The sequence below is a fragment of the Canis aureus genome, chromosome 6, assembly GCF_053574225.1.
Source record: "Canis aureus isolate CA01 chromosome 6, VMU_Caureus_v.1.0, whole genome shotgun sequence".
In the NCBI taxonomy this organism is placed as follows: domain Eukaryota; kingdom Metazoa; phylum Chordata; class Mammalia; order Carnivora; family Canidae; genus Canis; species Canis aureus.
In genome coordinates, this window is record NC_135616.1 from 10,213,538 (window position 1) to 10,234,271 (window position 20,734).

A 20,734-nucleotide genomic window follows, 5' to 3' on the forward strand; every position below is an offset into this window, starting at 1 on the left:
GCTTTGTTTTGTTTTGTATTGGATATATTAGACATGGTAGCTGACTCAACTGTATAGTTATATTCTTCCTAAATCCATACTTCAGGATTCAGGATTTTGTTTTATTTTTTTCAGTGTTACATGGATCTGCTTTTAAATAAATTGTTGAAGCAATCAGATGTTGAAAAATTTCTTGTTTTTTAGTTCAGCTCTACAGGGGGAGTCTGTATGACAGAAGTGACACGTTGTCACTCCCCTTCATAGTGGGAAGTTGCATTAAACTGGGTACAAAGACTCCGTTTTTCTCCTTTTTTAGGTAAAGTTTCTCAGTAAAAATGCTGCTTACAAATGATGGTGATAAGCCTGAGAAGGTGCAAGGCCACTAAATATGAACATAAAATTATGAGAACACATATTTCTGGGCTGAAAAAAATTAGCCCCTCAGCAATTTAATTAAACATGAAATATAAAAGAGCGAAAATATTCTTTAATGGTGATCTTCAAAATTGTTGGCATCAGGACTTTCTCAGGTACAGAGAAACAGTGTGACGCTGCAGCTGACGAGTTTATTTTTTGCTCCTTGTGAACTACTCAGGGAGGTGACAGCTATGAGTGTTGTACCTAATAGCAGGAGCCAGCTCACCACAAATTATAAATACTGAGGTTAACGTAGTGATAACTTCTCCCACTTAAACATTTTACCCTCTCAAGTAACAAAACCTTCTGTTTCTTCTAAGTCATAACTTTTCTTTTGAAACTGCTATGTGGGCCAAGGGCAAAGAAAGCATCTTGGACTAGAAGGGAAGTTTCCCCAAGACATCTGCAGATACTGCCCCCTGCCTGCCATGATGTTCCAGAAGAATTTCTGCTGGATTTGTATGTGCAGTTTGCTTGGTGGAGCTTAAACCCTTTTCTCTACAAAGAGCCCAGGCTGGTAAAGTGACCTGCCCAAAGGCATGTGGCTGAAGCATATCAGCTTAGAGACTTTGGATGCAATTATGGACAACAGAATAGTAGGACAAGATAAAGAACGTTTGCAAATGGCCTATGGATATGGGGAGATTGAAAGTTGAAAACCACATAATAAAATCCCTCCCTACTGAATGGCTACTGACTGTGCTTAGGGTCACTGTGTTGCTTGACTCCTTTGGGCAAATACATCTAGAAACGATATCCATTGTTATTTATCTTTGCCAGAACATCCAACCATATCAGGCCATTAATTTGATAGGTTCTTCAGTGCTCCCAAGTAGCCAAGAGCACACCTGGTCTGTTTTCTTTATTTTACAAAATGAAATTCCATTCGTACTTCATTCATTCACTCCTTTATTCATCAATTCAGGAAATACACATGGAGCATTTAATGTGTGCCAGGAGATGTTCTATGCATTGGGAATAATAGTGTGAACAAAATGGACCAAAACTTCCCCTCATGCTGCTGACATTATAGAATAGGGAGCATACAACAAGGAACAGAGTAAATTCAGACAGCACATATAGTGTCTGATATGGTGATGGGTGCCCTGGAGAGAAATAAAACAAGGAGGGGACAGTGTTGGAATCTACAGTACAGGAGGAAATGAAAGAAAGCCTAGCCGAACAGGTCATATCTGTGCAGATGGGACGCAGACAGGTACTAAGTGGACATCTGGATGTTCCAGATGGAGACAGCACCCAGGGCCCTACGTGGCAGGCTGTCTGGCGAATCTGGGTATGCTGATGCAGCCGCAGGGGTGCTGGAGAAGGCTGAGGCCAGAGGCTACAAACATCAAGGAGACTTGGATCCCACTGAAAGGACTTTGGCTTTCCTCTGAGGGAGAAAGAAAACTACTTGGTAGGCTTTGAGAAAGGAGTGACATGACTGACTTTTTTCTTGAGAGACAACTGACATAGAAAATTATATTAAATTCAAGTGTAATTGACTGATTGTGTAAGAGTCTCATTGTGGCCACTGTGTTGAGAAAAGACTGAAAGGGAGAGATTGGGCCAGAGTGGTGGGGGGTTTGGGTGGGGGGGTCATTTGTAAGCTTGAGAAGGATAATAGGGATCCAGGTGGAGGTGAAGGAGGAGAGCTTGATACATGAATCTGGAGTTCAGGGGAGCTCTGCATTGATATTTCTAGCTCTCCTTTTCTACATTTATGGTAATGTGTCTAAATGTCTCCCCTCTTCCCCCGTGAATAATTAAACAGATTCAGCAGCTTCTGTAAGAAAATGATACAAAAGGCAGTTAATTAAAGCAGAGAGCCATTTGTGGGCCTGATTTACGGGAAAATAATAGAGAAGAAAAGGAAGTTTCACTTCAGGATAAAATAAATCCTTATGGGTGAAATATTGACAAATATTGCAGACTCCAAGGAATAAACATCCTTAAGGAATTGAAAATATGGTTAGGGCTCCTGCTTAGGGCTCCTGCGTTGTGTTCTTCAAGTCACTGTGAAGGTCATTGTTAATTGTTTCCTTTGAGTTTTAAAGTCAACATTGATGCTTGTTTATTCGTTTTTTTTTTTTTTTTCTTTTTCCTCCTGCTAGGCTAATTAATGCAGTTATATAGGAATCCAGGATAGGCTTGTGGAGAGGCAGCATGAGCCTGCAGCTGGAGCTCCTATGTGAAGGGCAAGGGAGCCAGGAGTGCCCTGTCTAGTGCTGACATTTGAGAGTGACTTTGATTAAAATCACCAAGGTTTTGTTCATCTCCCTTTCCACTGGTACCAGGTTAATACCCAAGGAATTAAAGTAGTTTAGTTATGTTTCTCACTGGAATATTGAATTTGAGATCTCTGTATATACCAAATTCTTAGAAAACAGGCATTTAATGATATAGTAGAAAGAAGAGTGAAAACTTGGTTTATACTCTCACATCTATCACTGAGTGACCTTGGGAAAGGCATTTAATCCTCTTGACTACAGTATCTTTATCTTTCAAAACTTTGCTAAGAAAAATACAGGATAACGTTTCTACGGATGCTCTCACAGTAATGGGAAATAGAAATGAGGTAGTAGATCATAATCATTAAAACCATGAAAGCTGAGTCTAGACCTACTCTGGTTCCAGTTTTCATCCCAGCTAGGTGAACTTGGCCAAGTTTTCTGAACTTCTGCGAGCTTCAGTTTCATCATTTGAAAAATGGGACTACTAGTATCACATCTCATTTAACAGGTGATTTTGAAAATTAAATGCCTTAATCCATACCAAATGCTTACACCGTGCCCAACGCTTGAGTGTGCTGAGTGGTGATTTGCCGTGGATAGTACTACTCGTATGGCTACTGCTATATTCCTCTTCCTCTTCCCCACCACCAGTACCACTGTAGGTAAACTTCTCAACATAACCAAAGCTTCTTAGAGGGTAGTAGAGTTCCAAACATAATTTTGGAATGACAGACCTTATCTCATTGGGTGTTACAGCTTTGAAGATATCTTTATGAAAGAATTGGTACCTCTCTTGCTCTCTCTCTCTCTCTCTCTCTTTTTTTCCCTTGAATGGAGAAATCAAGTTAAGTTAATAGATGTCATGGGGAGTTGGAAAGAAACCTAATGAACTTGAGGCTTTGTCATTCCAAATCAAAGAAGGTACTTGACCATCTATTGTACAGGCCACAACAATTCTGACACTACCTTCTAGATCATCCCGTGATGATCTAGAAGAATCTTGTTTTCTCTTCTAAATAGTTACCTTGAAGACTGAAGTCCAGATTCACAAGGAGATGGGGGTGTGGGGACAGGCGCTGTGGACCGTGGGACTCATGCTAGCCAACTCCTCACTGGAGCAAGAAGTGGTGGCTGAGTTCATGGTCTGCTAGATTCTCAGCACCCCCAGAAGTGTAGAGCATGTGACGAACACTCAATGGGGTGAAATGGGAGTTAGAGGTCTAGTGATATCATAGATACTCTGCTTTAACATCCCCCTGATATAAATGTTCTCAGGCTATCTGTGCTTAGCCAAAGGCCCACTTGAAAACAAATTTTTAAAAAGCAGAAAGCACCCCCAAACAGAACACTTGGTAATAGAGACATTCTAAGTCAGTGAGTAACAGAAAACAAGGGTGGGGTGGTTTCAAATAATGGGTACATAATACTTATTGAAAATTAAATGCATACTTTATAGAGTTAGTTGTATACATACACATGCTAACAATACAATTGGTGTGTGCTTTTCTGTTACTACCAAATCATCCAGTTTTGTTACTTCTAAAACTGCTATATGAAAAAGTTTTGTCCTCAAAATTCTGACTAAATGTGTTTGGTCTTTTGAAAAAACACCTGCCATGATTCTTCTTCTTCTTCTTCTTCTTCTTCTTCTTCTTCTTCTTCTTCTTCTTCTTCTAAATAAGGGAAGTGAAAAAAAATCAGAACATTTTCTTCCCTATTGTTAAAAAATGAAATTCAACTGAGTAAATTTTAAAGATCTTATTGGCTTTATCCAATGATTCATGAATTGGGCAGCATCCAATCTAGCAGATAGAAAAGAACACGGAGGAGCTGTACTAAATGAAAGACTTTTATAGGCAGAGGGTATAACTGAACCAGTGTGAGTTTGCTCCTTGGTGAGTCAGAAACTGCACCAGGTTAAGCTGGCACACAAAGAAAATGTATTTGCACCAAATACGGAGACCACGAGGATGGCTTCCAAAGCCAAGCCTCTCTAAGCAAGGGTGAATGGGTTCCTTTTGTTGAGGGTTAAGATGAATATTTACATAGGGAAATATGTCTTGTCATCCCTAGAGGCAGGTGTAGGGCTGTGCATGCACTTTGAAAAAACATGCCTTTTCATATGTTGTGTTATGTAAATAAGGCTTGTGCTCCTCCTTGGGTGGAGATTTTAGTATTACAATGAGATAAAGGTGATTGTAGGTCATTCCAAAGGTCACTCCAAGCTGTGTGAATCTGGGGTTTAGCTCAAAGGGTCTGCATGATTTGGGCAGAGGAAAATCTTGTGTGTGTGTGAGGGGGGCATTGCTACCATTTGAGGGATGGTTTCTGGTTTCATTTGCCTGAGATAAGAGGTAAGCTTGAAAGAAGAGCTTAAGGGAAAATGTAAGACAAAGGTTAGTATGAGCAGGTGGGCAGTAAAGGTCTAGCTTAAGGTCTAGCTGATGACAGGGGGAGCAGGAACATGAAGTTATACTAGCAAACAACAGATTGGTTGAAGCAGCATCACCTTCCTTTTTTTATTTATTTTTCTTAAATATTTTATTTATTTATTCAATGAGAGGCACACAGAGAGAGAGAGAGAGAGAGAGAGAGAGAGAGAGAGAGGCAGAGAAACAGGCAGAGGGAGAAGCAGGATCCATGCAGGGAGCCCCATGTGGGACTGGATCCCGGGTCTCCAGGATCACGCCCTGGGCTGAAGGCAGCGCTAAACTGCTGGGCCACCGGGGCTTCCCTCACCTTCTTTTTAAACAGGTTATTTCACTAGTTCTGATCAGATGATCTCTGATTCATTGGTTTAAGATTCCACTTCTGGGAGAGTTGAAACTGTAATTAAGTCTAGCTTTGATGATAGGGGGCTTAGCACAAGTGACTGTATTTTGAGACTGTTGTCCTCTTTTAAATAAATATTTATGTTAAGAACTTCATAAAACCTAATTATGCTTTATTATATTTTATAATTTTATCATCCTCTGCTCCTTCTGAGGAGTATCAGATAAATATCCCCTAGACACACATGCACACAAACGCTCTCTCTCTCTCTCTCTTTCTCTCTCCACGCAAATAATAAAAACTCCTCAATAATAATAACTAAGACAAAAAATATGGGGATGCAGAGTTCCTCCTCCTCAAGTGGTGCTAAAATTGCATGTTTTCAGTGGTAATGTTTGCATATGTATTGAAGGCACTGGATGTTTATGAAAAGGTTCTCCCATTCCACGAAGATGACTTAAAAGGAAGCTTTGCATATGAAAAACTGATGAATCTGAACCCTGCCCCCAATCTTACTTCCTTTTCAGTAGGTAGGTGTGATCATGTTAGGTGAATAAAAGAGCGTGTTTGCATTTCATTGATATAAATGCTCTCCAGCTCTCTAGAAATAGCAGCAGAATCAAATCTTACTTAAAAAGAAAGCCTAATGCTTCTTGGCAAAGTGATACTGCCCAAGCGGATTCTGATGATGCATCATTATTCCCTGCTGTAAGGTCAATGAATTGCTCTGGGACTCTGTGTTATCTCTGTGCTGCTGTTGTTTGGAACTTGCTGCTCATTTTGAAATCTAGGCCTATTGCTTATAAAGAAAAATAGCTTTGCTAGGATTAAGACTTTGAAGACATTGGAATGTTTGTTTTATTGCCTTAGAAGAAAAAAAAAAACAAAGCAATAAAGCTGCTAAAACAGCAAGCTTTGCTTTTTTTCTGAAATCCCTTACTTTAGTAAAGAAATGTGCTGGAGAATCTCTTTGTAATATTAGCTCCTGAATGAGAACATCTATCTTTTGTGGGTTTCCGGTCACATTTCTAACTCATCACAATATATGTCTTTGTAATACTGATGGAAGAAAGGGTGTGCATAAAATGTTGGAGTGCCAACGGCAATTAATATGGCAATATTTGGACTTTACAAAATTAATAACCATAGTACTCGCCCTCATGAATGCCGCGTGCCAAATATTCTCCAAAGCATGTGTAGGAGCTTACACAATTTGAATGCTGGGGTGATATTTTGAATAATAACAGCAGTTGTTAAAATAGTAGTAGACTGCAGCTATCACAACTGCCAGGTTGAACCCTAGGAAATTGCTAATATTAGATCATTTTTAACCTATGAAGTGGGAATTGCATATAATTTAACGTGACTATACTTATCATAAGAATAACAAAGAACTGAATGTTTACTGAATTTTATGAGCTGTTGAGAAGATGTTTTACCAGACCCTTGCCACCTCATAACAAAAGTTCTAGCGATTTATAATGTTGTCACAGTGTACTTGGCATTATACTGGATTAGGGCAGATATAGAGATGCAAATAGCTAGAATTTACACTATGCCCTTTGGCCTGTGAACTAAAAGCAATTTCATCCTATATTCTTTATCCTCTTAATATCCTTGTGATGTGGATAGTGATAGGATCCTTCCTATTTTATGGTTGGAGAAAATGATGCAGAGATCAAGTAATCTACCTAGAACCATTTGAGTATATGGGCTTGGGAGGGGGACAACATTTGATATAGAATTAACAAAAAGTGACCAGTCACCTTCATTGTACTGTCATTGCCATTTCTCTACTCATTAACTTGGTGACTCCTAGCAATATGATTATTCTGTCATGCTTAAAGCAGTATTTACTCCAAAAGTATTCATCACATGGTTTCTATTCGGTATATTGTGTAAAGTAGGTAGTTTTTTTTTTTTTTTAAGATTAATTTCAGAGACAGAGAGTGGGAGAGAGCAGGGGGAGGGGCAGAGAAAAAAAGGAGAATCTCAAGCAGACTCCCCGCTGAGCACAGAGCCCGACATGGGGCTCCAATTTATGATCCCGAGATCATGACCTGAGCTGAAATAAAGAGTCAGATGCTTAACCAACTGAATGACCCAGGCATCCACGGTAGTTTTTATCTTGAAGAGATTGAATTTAATGTTATGGTGATGTTGAAAATCTCAAATCTCAAAATCTAGGAAAAAAGATGTTATCTGACGTGTAATTCTTTTAAATTAGAAAACTAAAGTTATTTGTTGAATTCTTAAGTGGCACATTAATCTGATGAAAGCATATTCATCTTAAGTATCCTCTCCTCCTACAGAGGATTTTTAGGAAGAAACAGGATCTTGTTAGCCAGACTCCTGCTGACATTCTTACCTATGAAAATACATTTTAAATTATGGTCCTAACTGATGTTAGATAACATTATCGTATTACGATGCCATTTCTTAAGAGTTTATTTAATCTCTACACCCAATGTGGGGCTTGAACTCATGGCCCTTAGATCAAGGGTTGCATGCTCTTCTGACTGAGCTAGCCGGGCACCCCTCAAAATGCCATTTTTGATGTACTTCAGATAATATGATTATGTAGTAGAATATCTGAGTTCTTAAGATACAATGCTGACATATTTAGGGATAAAATGTCATGATGTCTGCAACTTCAAATGATACAACAGAAAGGAAACAAAAAGTAGCAAGGATGAGCAAAATAATGATAATTGGTTAAATGAGATGATGAGTACACCGGTGTTTCTTTTATTACTATTAACTTTTCTGAAGGTACGAACAATTTGGAAATAATGAATATAGAGAGAAAACTTTCCAAAATATTGATAGCCTGATTTTTTTAAAGTTCATTTACATGTCTCTTACCTTTTAACCACAGTGTATAGTAGCCCATCTAGGAAAAAACAAACAAAAATAGATAACTGGGTTTACTTTTCCCCCAAAATGAAAACTACACACCTGAATGAAATATCCCACTATGCTTATTTTAAAAATGGTAAACATTTCTGATGCCAAGGATAAATCCCCAAGTGATAATATTTATCATCCAAGTAAATGGACTTAGACATAAACAGCGTGGGATATGGGGATATCACGGGATAGTACATTGCTATGGAATTGTGTTTGGTATTTAAATTTGTGTTATCATGGGTTTGGTGGTGAAATCTAAAACATATAATCATGTACTATAAAGTGACCTTGAGTCACCTCTCTATCTGACAATACAGTGATAAAGACTATCTTCTCCCACAGGGATGGATTCTCTTCACATGATGCCCCATGAATGCTGAGCCATGGGAGGACCTGGCAGTTAGTTTACTAAAACAAAACTGGGACAGGACTGCCCTAGTACTCTCAGCCCATCTATTATCATTTGCCTCCACATACCTGAGAAACAATCACAATAATTCTACTTACTACTTCTGTTACTGTTATTTAGGGAATACTTAATTATATGCCAGGCACTTCCTACCAGGAAGGAATTATTATTATATTCATTTTACAAATGAGGAAATTAAAACTGATAAAAATTTTAAGTAATGTTGTCCAAGAAGCCATTTTTAAATGGTCTTAGGCGGACTTTTAATGCACGTAGGTACGAGTCCAGAACTACCCACTTCGCCATTATGCTGCAGTTCATGAGCTTCACAAAGTGTTGCCTGGTGGCAGCTTCATCGACAAAATTAGCTCTGAGTTTGGGGCAGCCGGGAGGGCAGGTGTGTTGGCAGGTGTTTGCATATTTTCCAATTTCTTTCTGATGTATTGTCACCACGCTCTTAAGCTCTGCAGCAGCTGAACAGCTCATGGGCACATTGCATCAATGCATCTCTAACCTTGTGTGTGCTACATGCATGATTGCAGGCAGCTATTTAATTCCTAATGTTACTGCCCACCCTTTCCCTTTGTTTTCTGCTATGGTGTCCTAATGTTTCAGAAAAGAATTTTTGAATGAGCCAAATAGCAAGCTATCTTTACTCCACTATATCAAAAAGAAAATCATGACTCATTTCTAAAGAAGAAATGTTTCTCTAAGTTGCAAGTTTCTCTAAGACCAAATCTACCCTCAAACACTCCTGAATGTCTAGCTATTTTCATTCTCTTTCATTTCAAGTCTGTCTCCCAGAATGCTGGGCATGCTTGCCAATACATGCTGGAGCAGTCAACTGTGACAATGGATAGTGTCCTTGAAAGGGTGATCCATGAGCAAAGTTAATTCCTGTGGATTAAAAAAAATAGAACAAATAAAATATTTCAAGATGAATCTTGATAAAGTTGTCATACAAAGAATACTCCTTTGGCCAATAAAAAAAACTGGGGAGGAAGCTGTAATCTTCCACAAACAATGAAATGGAGTACACTTTATTGTTACGGAAAGACACATTCTACAAAAATATCAGAATCATGCATTAACAGGTCGAAGGCTGTGATGAAGGGGAACTGCTTTTGAATAGCAGGTATGTCTGGCACCTGATCGTTTCCATAATGAAACCAAGATAATGCATCATTTTTCTATAAAATGACAGATGACCATCCTACAAAAATAACTACAAGGGAGAAAATCCCAAGATAGTATCACTGGCCACTAAATATATGAACAGAATCATTGATGGGCTTTTTTTCCAAAATATTGGAGCATACTAATGTGTGGCAGTATAATGGCAGTCTTCAAAACCCATGGTTTTTAAAAACAGAATAAAAGACGGGGATGCAGCTTCATATTTTCTGCTGGAAACGTCCCATATCTAACAGCCAGGGCTTCAGGATTTTGCATTTCTATTTGTTTAAGATGAGTGGCAAATTATTTCCTTTTCCTCACTCATCCATTCAACAAAGATTTACCTCTTTGTAGGTGTTGTGTAATTTGTTTTTTAAAAGATTTACTTATTTTATTTTAAAGAGAGAGCATGCAGGGGTTGGAGGTAGGGGCAGTGGGAGAGGGAAAGAGAATCTTCAGCAGACTGAAGTGAGTGCAGAGCCCCACATGGGGCTCCACCTGATAACCCTGAGATCAAGACCTGAGCTGAAACCAAGAGTCAGAAGTTCAACTGAGCCATCCACGTGCACCCTCCCTTTTTATTTAAGATTTATTTTATTTTAGAGAGAGAGAGGGTATTTATGTAATTTCTATCATATATTCATATTTCATATGAAACCATTCTTTCAAAGAGCTGTTTTCTAAGCTGACACAGTGTATTTTTGTCTAATTTTCTTTAATTTTGGTGAGTTTTCATCATAGTAACATAATGGAAGTGAAAGTCTATGAAAATTCACAGACTGATTCACTCACAGATGCCATTACCAGAGTTCAGTTCTCAGGTCGTGGGATTAACATCACCTGGAACCCTGTTAGAAAGGCAAATTTGGGGGCCTGACCCTAGACCCATGGAATTGGGCATCAGCAATCAGTATTTGAAGAAACACCTTGCATCAGAATCCCCTGGAAGTTTGTTCCACCACAAGATGCTGAGCCCCATCCCCACAAATCTAGCAGAAACAGCCAGCAACAGAGGAAGCTTTGAACAGTAAGGAAAGACATGAACAAAGGCCTGGTAACTTACTGCTTTGGCTTTTAATAGACCAAAAATGTATTTCTCAAGTTAACCAAAAGAGAGATGAAAGGCCATTGTTTTTGTCTGCTTTCTCAGCATCTCCATTAAAAGGAAGAGGAAAGTGATAGTGAATAATGGGCCCATTAACTGTAACATCAAAGGGCATGGGTATCGTCTTTATATTCCGTATCCATCATCATGGAGCCAAAATGAAATTGTGAAAGTTTGTATGATTGCATGGAAACCACATGGTACTTATAAGAAGCCCATCCATCAATTGTTGATCTTTTCAACAGGAACATAGCATGCCATAAAACAGATCTGAAAATTTTGCCAATTTCTAGTAAAGTGATTTTATATTCCAGTGTTCTTAACAACTCAGTTCATACAGATGTAGAAATTTTGGGGTTCAGACCCGATGGCCAAGAAAGAATTCTTGAGACATCTTCAGTGCAAAAAGGTGGTTTTATTAAAGCACAGAGATAGGCCCTGTGAACAGAAAGAGCTGCACTGGAGTTGTGAGGAGGGGCCTATTATATATTTTCAAGTTGGGAGAGGGTTAGGGAGAGCGTCAGTCTCTAAGGAACTTTGGAAGCAACGTTTCCAGGACCTTGAGGAAGCTAACTATTGCTGGCAAAAGGTAATTTGTTACCATCTAATAAACCCTTAGTAATGAGCCCCTTCAGATGTACATGGTTGGGTCATATGCTTGGAGGATGATCGCCAACATAGAACTTGGGGCTTAGAGATAAAGGAAGTTTCAAAAAGAATTTTTATTTCCTTTTACCTTTTTTTATTTTTATATTTTTTAATAATATTTATTTATTCATGAGAGAGAGAGAGAGGTAGAGGGAGAAGCAGGCTCCAAGCAGGGAGCCCAATGTGGGCTCCAGGTCTCCAGGATCATACCCTGGACTGAAGGCAGCGCTAAACCGCTTGAGCCACTGGAGCTGCCCTCCAAAAGAATTTTTATATGTTAAAGTAAACTCACAGGATCCTGGGGGTCAGGCTAAGATTGCCTTTTGCCCTTAGCAGAGTGTCAGCATTGAGACAGCTGAGCAATTGGAGGAAGGTTACTCAGCCTGTTTCAAAGGCTTGTCAATGAGCTCTAGGCAGTAAGGAGATCTAATTTTTCTCTTTTGCCTTTGTTTCTCACATCAACATCATAAGAGACAAAGTTATTTCTATGGATAATAACTGGAATTACCCAGAAGTCTCTTACTACATAAGTCATGTTAGGATACTTACAATCTTATTCTATTGGTTTCATTTTCATACCTATGCATATGTAGGAAGAGAAAATTATTACACAGCCTAATCTTTTAAAAATTTTTTTGAGGTTTTCAGTCTGGTTTTATGTAAGTTCTACTCTTATCAGAAAGTTTTATTTCAAGAGATTAGTCTTAGTCTGATACTGATTATCTAGGAAATTCCTATCATCAAAATTCCTACCACATCATGATGTTCATTCTAACTGACAAAATATACCAACTAGATTTTGATACATAAGTACATGTGATAACATTCATTGCCAAGGCGATAAGGAAAAGGAAGTACACATTTTTTTATTAGAAAATACATATAAATATTATGGAAATCAAGTAAATAGTAATCATTCACTGGAATTTCCTTGCCTATTAAAAATAACTTGTAACCAATAACTGGTACTACATTTCAGTAAAGTACTGTTTGGTTAATTGAGAATTTCTAACATAAGTAAATAACAAAATACAGGAAACATCTCTTTGGAGGGCAAACTTGACATGCTTGAAGGAATAAGAAGATGAAAGAAGATATTTAAATAAACAGAGCATAGTAAAAGGATAAACAATATGGGTGAGGAAATGATAAGGCCGCAGTCTTAATGGATTCAGTGTTGATTTGCTGAACCACATCCAAAATTGAAAAATATGCTCTTGAAGTTGTATCAATTTGGATGACCTACACTAAGGTGATGATTTCACTGCTTAACCTTCTAAAACAATAACATTTAGATTCTGTTACTGAAAATACCCATGAACATGCAGATAATAAGGAAGCTTCTACAGTTTGCCTTTAAATTGAAGATACTTTGCTTAACATTTGCTTTGAGAAAATTGATGTTGACATGCTGTAGTTCTGATTGTGTCTCTTGCAGCCACTCATTCTGATGATCACTCAAATACATACCAGTGGCTAATTTTTATAATGTGAGACTATTTTCTACAGAAGGAAATAAAGTTTTGCTACTATTTCCAAGGGAAGAAATAGATTTTTTAAAGAGATTTTTTACCCCTCAGGGGATGTTTAAATGTATACTAAGTAACAACAGACCAAAGACTGATAAAACACATTAGGAATTTTTCCTCTTAGCTCCTTGTTTTAAAAACCTAGACTCCCACCAAATATATGATGGAGCAAATGGAATTTTCCAAATAATGTCAATAATTGATGTATTGTTTACAAGGTAGATCAAAATATAACCCTTTGTACATCTCATACTTAAGGACATTGGTAACTGAGGCTTCAAAAGATATAAGTAGGGATCCCTTGGTGGCTCAGCATTTTAGCGCCTGCCTTCAGCCCAGGGCTTGATCCTGGAGTCCCCGGATCAGGTCCCACAATGGGCTCCCTGTGTGGAGCCTGCTTCTCCCTCTGCCTGTGTCTCTACCTCTCTCTCTCATGAATAAATAAATAAAATCTTAAAAAAAAAAAAAAGATACAACTAGTTTTGGTAACTACTCCTTGGTAGTTGGAAAATAATGAATTAAGTATCGCAATTAGAGCTGCTACACCATAGACTGTGACATCAACAGCACCCTCCAAAGCTGTCCAGTGTGCATCTCCAGCATCATACAGTTGCCCTATCCCTTTGCTCAGTGATAAAGTCTACTATAGAAGACCACAGCTATTGTTTTCAAATTTTGATGTTCATGAAAATACATGGAACATGTGTTATCAATGTGTTTTTTAACTCTTTAATAAAGAGTAATTCAGGGATCCCTGGGTGGTGCAGCGGTTTAGCGCCTGCCTTTGGCCCAGGGCGCAATCCTGGAGACCTGGGATCGAATCCCATGTCGGGCTCCCAGTGCATGGAGCCTGCTTCTCCCTCTGCCTGTGTCTCTGCCTCTCTCTCTCTCTCTGTGTGACTATCATAAATAAATAAAAATTAAAAAAAATTAAAAAAGAAATAAAGAGTAATTCAGTAAATTGGAGGGGTGGGGGAAATTTCACAAATCTACTCAATAAAAATGTTACTCCAAGTAGTAATTTGGACATAGGTAGTTTATAGATGACTCTTGGAGAGATCTTTACCTAACGTTACACATTTCTAACAATCTGAAATTGTGAAGCTGCCCCCATTGCCGGCTCACTTGCTTTCAGCAGCTTGAAAAGACAGTTACATATTGTGATTAGAATTAACGGTGCCACTATACACGTATAATCTCTCATTATCTTGTATCATCATGTTCCTTTTTACTGAATAAACCTGCTCAATCATTACTGAATACCTTTTTTGAAGGAAGGATACCAAAAATGAAGAATGACAAGAATTATAATTTTTCAAACTTCCATTATATATTTACATAGCTGAAATTTTTCCCCCAACTCCAAGAATGCTTTTCTGCTTCTATTTAATTAAAAGAAAACAGTTTAGCAAAATGTTGTCAGGAAGTTGTCAAATTGACTTACATTAAAAAGCTAGATTTATTCTTTTATGTGATCTAAATGAATTCAGATTTCAGCCCCTTTTTTCTACTTAACAAGGGCATAAACTTCACTTTTAGTTATCAATAGAACATTGTTCGGAATTGCCGTTTAGATTAAGCTCATAATTTATGGAAGATCTTCTGACATTTTTTTTTTTAAATTTTTTTTTTTTTATTTATTTATGATAGTCACAGAGAGAGAGAGAGGCAGAGACACAGGCAGAGGGAGAAGCAGGCTCCATGCACCGGGAGCCCGACGTGGGATTCGATCCCGGGTCTCCAGGATCATGCCCTGGGCCAAAGGCAGGCGCCAAACCGCTGCGCCACCCAGGGATCCCTGGAAGATCTTCTGATTACTTTCATCGGTATTATCTCATTTCACTCATAATACTTTAAAGAAGATGGTATCCTCTTTCACAAATGAGGAAATCCACTTTCTGCAAATAGAGGCACACCATACCAGAAATACTTTACACAGAAGTGCCATTTATAGATTGTTTTTGCAGGTAAGGAACCCTAGGGAGTTCTTTGTTTTGCATATATAATAATACTGCATCAGTATTTTTATTACAGCTTTACAACTCATAGCAACTTATTTGACACTAGTTATGATCAGTGATAAGAACTAATTACCAAAAGATTGATGTTAACATAACTCAGTTTAAATTTAAGAATTCTTGTGTCACTGGAGCTATTTGTGCATGAGTTTCATCTACAAAACTCAGGCAACAGTTGCTTCCTTTTCTTCCCCCTTCCCAAATGGTATCTTTTGTTGCTGTACAGAGAAACTGACTCTATGTAACCAAGGCATACAGGAATTTATTAGAAGGAACTTGGGGACACTAATAAATTTGAAGGGAAGGTGACAGAGCCAGTCTTAGAAAAGGCAGGAACCTAGACACGCCAGGCACTTGGTGGCGGGAACAGTGTGACTGAAGTAGCCAAGTGCCTACTCCCCCAGAATCAAGACAAGAACTCAAACCCTGCCTTCTGTCTTTGGTTTCTCCATTCAGTTCACACTCCTAACGGAAGGAGGCACCAGGGACTCCTCAAGCTTCCAGGACTTGTCTCCCTTAAGAGTCTGCCTGTTGGAGGAAAGGGGGTTTCCACAAAATGATCAAGGTGTAGTTTTGAGAAGGAAAATAAGTATTAGCCGACAACGAGAGCAAAATGATCTCAATTTGGGGGAAACAGTAATGAGGTGGTTCAGAGTGCTGGGGTTCAGAGCCAACATCCAGGAAAGAATTATTGAGATATTTTTGGTGCAAAAAGGGGTTTTTATTCTAGCATGGACAGGACCGATGGGCAGAAAAAGCAGCTCTGGGGTTGTTAGGAGCAATTGAATATATACTTTGGAGTTGGAGGAGGAAAGACAAAAGAAAGTTTCCAAACAGATTTTCTTCCGTTTTATGTATTATTTATTTATTTATTTATTTATTTATTTATTTATTTATTTATTTATTTTTATATAAGATGTATTCATTTATTTTTTTCAGAGGCGGAGGTGGGCAGAGGGTAAGGTTGGGGAGGAGGGGTAGAGGGAGAGGAGAAACAGACTCCTTGCTGAGTGGGAAGCTTGATTAGGGGCTCAATCTCCTGACCAGAGATTAAGACCTGATCGGAAACCAGAAGTCCCATGCTTAACCCTTTAACCTACTGAGCCACCCAGGAGCCCTTCCAAAAGGATTTTCATATACTAAAGACTTACAGGATTCTGGAGGCCTGGCTATCATCTGGCTAGGGTTGTTTTTCTCTCTAACAAAGCATTACCATTAAGATTGGGAGTTCCTGGTGGAATGTCCCACTCTGCCTACCTCTAATACTTCTCAGTGCACAGCTCGTTATAAGGAAATTTAATTTTATCTACATTTCTTTCTACCTCTGTTCCCCACATCAATAATACATAACCTCCTTGCTCTTCTGAATTCAGTCACACACACACACACACACACACACACACACAAACATGCACATACTGCATCACAGTATTGATGCACATGCACATGCACACACATAAAAACACACATATAAACAGAAAGAGAGAAATCAGAGGTCACCATGTCACCTCTTTAAATCACAGTCTGACTGGAGAATGAGGTGTTAGAATTTCACCCATTTGGGCTTGTTAGATTCTTCTGGAAACAGACTCACACACATAGGCACTGGTACAGCTGGGAGCACCAGGTCCCCTGGAGGAGGCCCCTGACCAAATGGCAGCCTGCAGCCCAGCATGTGGCCTTCTCTCTGGCAGGCAAACCCCTGAGAGAGATGCTGACTTGAGCATACTTGATTCCTTCCATCCCATCACCCCATAACTTGCCATGGAGAGAAATAAATATAAAGACCATATTCTAGCAGGAATGTCTTCATAAAAACATGAAGTAGGTGAATCCAGGACCACCTGTCAAACAATGTCCATCATAGTTTTAATTTTTGTATCATAAAGTAATTCTTACAAGGTATAAAAAATCTAGTCAAAAAAGGAAGGTATAGGGCAGCCCGGGTGGCTCACTGGTTTAGTGCCGCCTTCGGCCCAGGGCCTGACCTGGAGACCCAGGATCGAGTCCCACGTTGGGCTCCCTGCTTGGAGCCTGCTTCTCCCTCTGCCTGTGTCTGCCTCTCTCTCTCTCTCTCTTTCTCTCTCTCTCTCTCTGTATGTGTGTTCTCTCTCTCTCTCTCTCTGTATATGTCTCTCTCTCTGTGTCTCTCATGAATAAATAAATAAAAAATCTTTAAAAAACAAAAAAGAAAGAAGGTATAAGTAACAAAACTAAAAGCCCCATAATCCTACCACCCCATAAAACCACTGTTAACATTCTGATGGTCACGGTTCTTTCATTCCAGGCATTTATGTACATATCAAACCTACATAACTTTACTTATATTTTAACACATATCTTAACTCTCATGTCTTAACACACACTTAAGAATGAATTATTTTCTTTAGAGATTTATGTATTTATTTTGAGAGAGAGCATGCTGGGGTTGTGGGGGAGGGCAGAGAGAGAGAATCTCAAGCAGACTCCCCACTGAGTGCAGAGTCTGACACAGGTCTCAGGGCTCGATCCCTCTAACCTGAGATCAGGACCTGAGCTAAAATCAAGAATCAGTGCTTAACCAACTGAGCCATCCAGGTCCCCTAAGAATGAATCCTTAACTATGCTTTCTGTATAGTTTCTGGAGAGCATTTAATGACAATATTTTATCCTTTGTTGAAAATGCTAATGATACAGATATACATAGAGAGAAACCCAGAGAGTTTCCAAGGAAGATTACTGAGATGTTTTTCTTTTGTTTTGTTTTGTTTTGTTTTTACTGAGATATTTTAAGAGGTGATGCTTTTGTCTTGTAAAGGACAGAGAAAGAGACCCTACAAATGGTTGTAGCTACTAGTTACAATAGCTGTGTATTATTTTGACTCCGTAACATCAGCATAGTAACTATTTACTATATTTACTATATTTACTTGGTGTGGAGAACAAAGGCAAAAGAAATGTAGACAAAATTAAATCTCCTTACAACTTGCACCCCATTGACAAATAGTCGAGGCAGGCAGAGTGACCTTCCTCCAGGAACTCAATTGCCTCAATGTTAATACTTTGCTAGAGGCCAAAAGCAATCTTAGCTTGACATTAGCCTGAACTCTAGGCCCCTATAGGTCTTCTTTAACATACAGATATTGATTTAGAAATTTCCTATATCTCTACCCTATCACTCCACAAGATAAGTGTTAGCAATCATCCTTCAAACATATGGCCCATTGATACGCATCTGAAGGGTCACATGACTGATGTTTTACTAGACCATAGTACATAACCTTTTCTTTTTTTTAAAAAAAAAAGATTTTATTTATTTATTCATGAGAGAGAGAGAGACAAAGACACAGGCAGAGGGAGAAGCAGGCTCCAAGCAGGGAGCCTGACGAGGGACTTGATCCCAGGTCCCACATCACTTCACCTCATACTTACCTAGAAACTGTCTTATCCAATTCCTCAACTTTACAGATAAAGAAACCAAGGACAAGAAAAATGTAAGCTACGCTGACCTCAGGTTCTGTACATTCCACCACACCATACTGTATGACTTTACAATAATTAAGTAAAAAAACTTTGACTTTATTGGGGAATGATAACAATAGCACATGTTACATGCTAAAAATTCCATCTATTTTATATCTTAATCCTTACAATTTTTGCAATGACAATTATCATATTCATTCCTCAGATAATGAACTGAGAGTTCCCGTAGTCTGACTCCAAGTGTTTTTAAAAACATGACATTATATTGGAATGCATTCCACACATTTCTGACTGTGGAAAAATAAAGGAGAGAAACCCCAATTCCTCACTCATAACTGGAAGAAGTATCTAGCTGCTAGTAATAAGTCATGAAATTCTGGTCATTATTATACTTTGCATTTATTATATTATTTATCTTTACTACAAATCAACAAAGTAGAACACATAATCATCTGAAGCAATGAGATTAAGCAATTTCCTAGGGACACACAACTAGACAATTCAAGAGGTATGCTAGAGGCTCTCCACTTTGCCTCTCAGCTCTACTGGTAATGTTTCAAAGCAGATGCTTCAGTAAATTATTCTTATAAAGAACAATATAATATAATATATTTATATTATAAATATAAATTGAAAGACTTTCCAGTGCAGGAACTGTAAGGGCCAAATAGTTGACAAAATGGTGAGGATCATGGCCTTATTTGGTAATTGATGGGTACATTCAGGAGCAGTAACAAAGCATGTTCCTCACTAGGGTTACCTCCAAAGACTGAGCCATTCATTTGAATGTGGCTTTTGGGAAATGTAGTGGAGTTAGCAAGTTTGACTCGCTCTGTGTAGGGAAAATATATCTGGACCAGGAGGAATAGTGGACGTGATTGACTGAATTTTCAAGGATAAGAAAACTACTTATATGTTGGTCTCCCATGCTAAATTGCATGACCAAACCAATCTCTTGAAACTTCTAAATAAACATTTGCTAAATAAAAATGAAGGGAAAAGAGTAAGGGACTTATAGCTAAACAGTTGGTTATTCAATATTCTAGAGATTGGTAAGAACATAAATCTTACATGTTTATAAATCATCTAGAACAAGAAATTGTCTAGATAGTGTTATTTTCTTTCATGTAGTAAAAATCATTTCCTCAAAAATAAATATCTGTGAAAATAACTCAATTTCTGGATCTGTAAATGAGGGAAATAAATAATATTGCATTAAAGTGTTAAGATAATTCATTTCAGGCTGTGTGTGCGTGGATGCTACAACTTATTTACAAAACAGAGAGAGTCTGAGCTATAAAGTGTAGCCTGAGAATCATGGAGTCCATTTTTACTGGTTTTTTAAATTATTTGCTATGAACTGCTATGACACATGAGCCAACCAATTCCTGAGCATCACTAGAAATATATATAAAAACACAAGTGAAAATACTGTAACACTCTTACATCATTCCAAGCTTTGCTATACTATGTGCAATTTGCACACTATCCCTCCAGAAGACCTCATGGACATGAGGATCAGAAAAGGGGAAGTTCAATGACTAAAGGCATAATGTCATTTTTACTAAGATAATTATATTAATTATATTCAACACTGCCTGAGTTCTTACTTGTATTCCAGTCCAAGTGGGGGCTTCTTTACATGTATTTATGAATTGGATCTCACAAAATTCATTGTGGGCAGGCAAAAGCATTTTCTTCCATTTACCAACGATCACAGAATATAAGTGACTTACACATGTCATCCAACTAGTAGTAAGTGGCTGGGGGAAGATTTAAACCAAGGCAACCTGGTCATAAAATCCATGCTCATAATCATGACACTAAACAGAGTAGGTCATGGACTCCATTATGGGAAGAGGAAAGCAGAGAAAAGACATTATGGACACTTATAAAACAGTAAACCATGCCAACAAACTTAACTTGGGTGTGTTTATTTATCATTTATCAAAACACTGAAAATCCTTTACATTTTTAGACAAATAAGAGACAGTGTTTATTTAGACAGTGCAGACAAAACCAAACAATAACGTTAACACATTATTCTAAATAATGCTAGGAATAAAATACCAGCA

The 20,734-nt window shown here is 38.2% G+C and overlaps 1 protein-coding gene across 7 annotated transcripts in view; it reads left to right on the forward strand.

Annotated features, from left to right (window-relative positions):
* DLGAP1 (DLG associated protein 1) overlaps positions 1–20,734 on the forward strand; it is an 875,942-nt gene that overhangs the window by 193,273 nt on the left and 661,935 nt on the right. The window lies entirely within an intron of this gene.